At 44.5% G+C, this 5508-nt stretch overlaps 1 long non-coding RNA gene across 6 annotated transcripts in view; it reads right to left on the minus strand.

Moving 5' to 3' along the window:
* Nucleotides 1-948, minus strand: part of LOC104862287 — a 16852-nt gene extending 15904 nt beyond the window's left edge. For 2 of the 6 annotated variants that reach the window (XR_780250.1, XR_004516831.1), the window contains exon 1: nucleotides 370-704. This is a non-coding gene — a long non-coding RNA (uncharacterized LOC104862287). The other 4 variants (XR_780252.1, XR_780251.1, XR_780249.1 and 1 more) reach the window with 4 other exon arrangements.
* Nucleotides 949-5508: the final 4560 nt, after the last annotated feature.

The following is a 5508-nucleotide window of genomic DNA, read 5'->3' on the forward strand; positions in this document are numbered from 1 at the left end:
GAGGAGGAGGAGGAGGAGGAGGAGGAGGAAGGAGAAGAAACAGTCCCATTAGAGCTCTTTTGAAGAAGAGGAATGAAGGGATTGATTTGAGATTTTACCTTACTGTGATGTCTCTCTCCCCAAACCCAGGCACTCTTCAATAAAGTCTACACAGATAAATATTTTTCTAAATGTCAAAGGTGACTAGATGGTCCCTGAGCTTCCTTCTAACTAAAACCTTTGGGGTCGCAGCCTTTCTTTGTGCCTGCCCTCATCTGCCCCTGCTTCCATTCAATCCTCTCATCTCACCTGGCCTGCCCCATCTGTTACAATCCACCCTCCAGGTGAGCCTCACTGTGCTCCTTCACAGCTTCCTGCTTTTACCCTTACCTCTCTTTACCTCATGTCTCTGCTTTCTCTGTCTGGTGGATTCCACTCGGCCTTTAGTGCTGTGCCCAGATATCCCCTTCCTAGATATCTTGTTTGTCCTCAAAGCAGAATTGCCACATTCCCCCCACCAAGCTCCCTAAGCGCTTCTGTTAAGTTGGGTAGAGGAGGCTGTGTTGCAATCGCTATCCCCTGAGGACGCTGAGCGTGTTTACTTCTCTCTGTAGCCTCAGCCTCCAGCACAGTGCCCTGTGCATTGTCGATGCTCAAAAACTCTTGAGAAAACAATGAATGCATGAATTATAAACCCAGCTTCTGCTTAGCTTTGATTTCAAAGGCACTACCTTTCCCCTCTAACGCGCATTACGAGTCTCAGACCCTTGAGAATATTCTTCTCCAAAGCACTGCTGCTCTGCCCTCAGATCCGCCCCAGGATCATCCCACCGATTCGTCGTACTCCTGTGCTGACTTCCGGAGTGTCCTCGTGTAGCCTGTTCAGATTCCAAATGGCGAGTTAGGCCTGGAAGAGAGGTGGTGGCTGGTGGGGGAGATGTGGGCACAGGGAGATTTTTCTCAAGGTAAAAGGCTGATCCTGGCCTCCAGCTGATGGCCCTTTAACAGCTTGACGGTCACGTGAGAGGCCTTGACCTGGCCTGGCCAGGCACTGAACACTGGCAGGAGAGCCCTACCCAGGTTAATTGATCTGTTTCTGTCCTCGACCAGGCCCTGGGCAGGAGCCAGCACATTTTCCTCTGTGCACACACACTCCCCATGCCAGGCTTACAGAAATTTTCCTGAACAAAGCAAGCCAGGCATGCGCTCGGATGCCCAGCTTCTGGTACTCACTGCCCATCCTCCTTTCTCTCCAAACTTTTCTTTCACCCCACTTTAGCTTTCCTCTCTAGTGTCTGTGTGTTTCTCTCGTTTTAACCAATCTTCTCTCTTTCTGTGCCTGTTTCCCATGTTTATTTGTTCTAGCCTTTCTCTCTGTGTCCATCTTGTTTCCATACCCACCCCATACCTTCCTCTGTTTCCTGTCCACAAGGACTTTCTGGTACTCCCCAGCCTCGTGCCAGCTTCTCCTTTGCCAACATTTAAGAGACCTCCCCTTTGCTTTCCTGCCTGAAATAATGGACAGAAGTCTAGAGGTTTTTGTCTACTCTCTGTCTTCTCTCATCCTCCACGCATCTGAGCAAAGAGTCTCCTACTCTTGTCAAAGCCATTTTGGGCACCGCTGCTTGTGCCTGACCCTTGCCACATTCCCTTCCCTGTGCCCAAACTGACACATGCTGATGCACAGAGAACAGATCCAGGACCTTGGCCAAAGCCAGCAGGGGGTTGGCTTTGCGATGCCCTCATGCTGAGACTGGCAACCCAAAGTGTATGAGTCTTGTTGCCCTTTCCCCCATCTCATGAGCTTGGGTAGCGTCACCGTGTTCTTACGCTACCCATGAGTGATCGTGAATTCATAACTGAGAAAACATAAGACAAGAGATGGGATGTGGCCAGGACAGATCTGTCTCCCCACCCCCACACCACCAGCCAGTGCTAGAGGTCAAACCGAGATCTTTGCACAAGCTGGAGCTACACCCACAAGCTACTTTCTCATTACCTACAAAATTTGGGGTTTTTTGTTTTTGCTTTTTGGTACTGGGGATCAAACTCAGGACCTTGCACGTGCAAGGCAGGCAGTGGCACCACTGAGATACACATCCCCAGCCCTTATACAAAAAATTTTAAGTCAGGGAATTTGTAAGACTAGGAAAAAACTAGTCTTTCTCCTCTCTCTCTCCAGTTCAGGAGATTGAATCCAGGATCTCACACATATTAGGTAAGTGCACTACTAGTGAGCCTCACCAGCATCCCCAGCCCACTCTATACCCATGCTACTTCCTCATAAAGAATGAAACAGAGGTCACCTCTAAGCTTTGCTCACTCTGAGGACCATGAGGGCACAATTGGGGTACAGACAAAGTTCTTTCTTCAATTCTTTATCTAATAAGCATACATGGGCAGCACTTCTGAGCTTTGGAAACATGGATGTAAAGCTGTTTCTTATTCTCACAGAGCTTACAAGATCATAGAGGAGATAGACCTGTACACAGGAAAACTAGAAATGCTTTAAGTCACTGCTAAGAAAACAATGAAGTGTCAGAGAATTTGCACTGACCATGGCCAATAGGAAGATGCCCAGAGCAAGAGACTTTGAGATGAGTCTTAAGTAATTGCATAAACACAAACCCCAATCATCTGGATGCAGGCAGAGGAAACTACATTAATTCAAGGAAAAGGATCAAAAATAAATAACTTGGAGAAAATATTAAAAAAAAAAGAGTGAAGCACTGACCAAAACAAATGGCCAGGTACTTAAAGCACTTTGCAACACTACAAATGAGAAGAAGAAAAATGTTTGAGTCCTGTCCTCCCCTCCCAGCACTCTTCCAAGCCAGGGGATAAAATGATGCAAATAAAAGATGTAGGTTACACCTCTAAAATGATCAAGCCAAACCAAACCAAACGAAAACACAACTCTATAAAGGATCCTAGAGCAGTAAAGTCACTTAATGGAATCCTTAATCTTAAGGGTAAGAAAACTGAAGAGCGTGTGACTTGGCCATGTTTCCAAAGCAAGTCAGTGACATAGCTGGGATTCCGAATCTTATGGAAACAGCAGTCAGCACCCCTTTAGTGACCACATACATCCCCACATCCCCTTCTCAGTTCCCAGTCCAGTTTGCCTACCTGTTCTAACACTTGATGCCAAGAGTGAGGTTCGGTCCTTGATTGAGATGCAATGTGCTTTAGAGAAGGCATTGAAAGCCACTTCAATATTTGCACTGGTGAGTTCCTGTGAACTTCTGTATTAGTCTGTTTTCTGTGCTGCACTAAAATACCTGAGGCAAAGTAACTTTATGAAGAAGGAGTTTTATTTGGCTTACATTTCTGAAAACCCAAGTGCATCTTGCCAGGCTCATCTCAGCTCAGCTCCTGCAAAAAGTATCATAATGATGAGAGAAAGAGAGATCATATGGCCAGACAGGAAGCCACAGACAGACGCAGGGGTTACGTTTAGGCATTTATACTGACTCTCATGAGAAAAGTAGGATCCTGTGAGAACTACCTTAGTCCCTTCTAATGGCAACAGCTCCAGTGTCTTAAGGATCTTTCACCTCTTTAATGTCTCACAACCTCAATATTGAGGGCAAAACCTCCAATTCATGAACCCTTGGGGCAACCACATCTGACATAGCAACTCCTACCTTTCTTTGGCTTAGACCCTGAGATTTTTTCCAACAGGTAGATGTATCATTGGGCAAAGCCAACAGGACTGGATACAAGGGAACTCCTGGGGCAGAATCTCTTGACAGCCTCGAGACATGGCAGGTTCTCTTCTGACCCGTGAAGAGGATGGGACGAGACACCATGAAGAGAGAAGGAGAAAGAGATGGAGCAAGGATGGTTGCTTGTTTGCAGAGGGCATACAGCTTTCAGTTTCAACCAGGACAGTTAGCAGGCACAGAATTCTCACAATTCTCCCTCCTAGCCCTCAGGAAAGAAAGCGGATCCTTTAGCCATTGAAATAACATGACTAAGCCTAGGAAGGACAAGTGGACAGTCATCATTATGGAACTTTATATAAATAATAATTTTCTAGCGGGAAGTGTGATCTGTCCTTGTCTCTTCTATTTTCAAATGCTAATTACATCTGATTTTGTTTATGTAGGTGGGGCTAATAAAAAAAGTTTGCTTTGTAATCATTGAACTCAATGTATCTGTTTTTGGACACTGGTGATTTATTTTTGCACACATGCTCCAAATTGGTGCTAATTCCTTTAAAGGATCAGAGTTTCTATTCCAAGGGGGATGACAACAGAATGTCAATTTGCAGTCTCTGAGCATCATGTCCCAATTATCAGTGCATTCCAGACCAGAATGGACTTGGCACCTTCTTGAAAGGATTTGTCTTGCGTTGTATCAGCCAGGCCCTGGATATAACCTCATTAAAACTTGCTTTCTAGTAACTTGTTGGTGTACCTGTACATTTCCCAGACTCTGAGGCCCCTTAGTGTCCTGTCATTATTCTGAATACCTTCCTTTCAATTTCCAGTCAAATTCTTCTTCCCTAAAGACTTCTTCAATCTCTGGTGTAAGACAAAAGTGTTACTTCCTATGGAAGACATAGAGCACTTTGCTGATTCCCTTCTCGAAGGACTTACAAATTTCTACACATTGAAATCATTTACATTCTTGCCTTCTTTCTATAGTCTAAGCCGTTAGTGACAGTATCTGAATTACCTTTATCCCTGCTGCACACTGAAACTTCTGCTAGTGCTCTGTGTGCCATAAGTGCTTTATACACTGATCTGAGGGTTTTTTCTGATGTCCAACGGCTCCAGAAAATTTTTAAGGTAAGTTTGAATAAATATTTATAGAACAAATGGAATAATACAACATGCCTGGTTTTATCCCACTTTGCTAGATTGTGCTTTGCAGATAATGTGCTTGTTTGTTACAAATTACTTTATACAACCCTGCAACAAACAGGTCTTTTGATGTCATTTGTCCAACGGCAGGTGCTCACTTTGTGTCTCTGTGTCACATGCAGGTCATCTCTGAATATTTCAGACTTTCTTCTTCTTATTATTATAGGTATTGTGGTGGCTCATGATCAAGTGCTCCTGATGTCACTTATTGTAAATGTTTAGTGTTCCATGATGGCACCTATAAGTGACAGCAAAAGCAATTGATAGATGCCAAGTGCATTCTCACTGCTGCACCAAATGGCTGCCCCCCATTTCTCTCCCTCTGCCATCCTCCTTATTCCCTGAGACACAACGATATGGACACTGGGACGATTCATAACCTTGTAGAGGTTCCTCAAAGTGTTCTAGTGAGAAGGAAGTTTACATATCTGTTCTAGCAAGGAAATCGTGAAGGGAAAGGAATAAATATGAGAAAAGGAGGAAATTGAAACAAAGTCTTTGTAAATGGCAGCGGGGTGGAGGGGATGCGGAAGGGAGGGCAGGGGAATGAGGAAAAAAATAAGAACCAAGATCCATCGTGTAAAGCTACAAATTCCCAAGGATGAATGTCATCATATTGTATATCTAAAATGTACCAATAACCTTAATAAAACATCAT

Source organism: Fukomys damarensis, unplaced genomic scaffold, assembly GCF_012274545.1.
Source record: "Fukomys damarensis isolate Sample0158 unplaced genomic scaffold, DMR_v1.0_HiC HiC_scaffold_12, whole genome shotgun sequence".
Classification (NCBI taxonomy): Eukaryota; Metazoa; Chordata; class Mammalia; order Rodentia; family Bathyergidae; genus Fukomys; species Fukomys damarensis.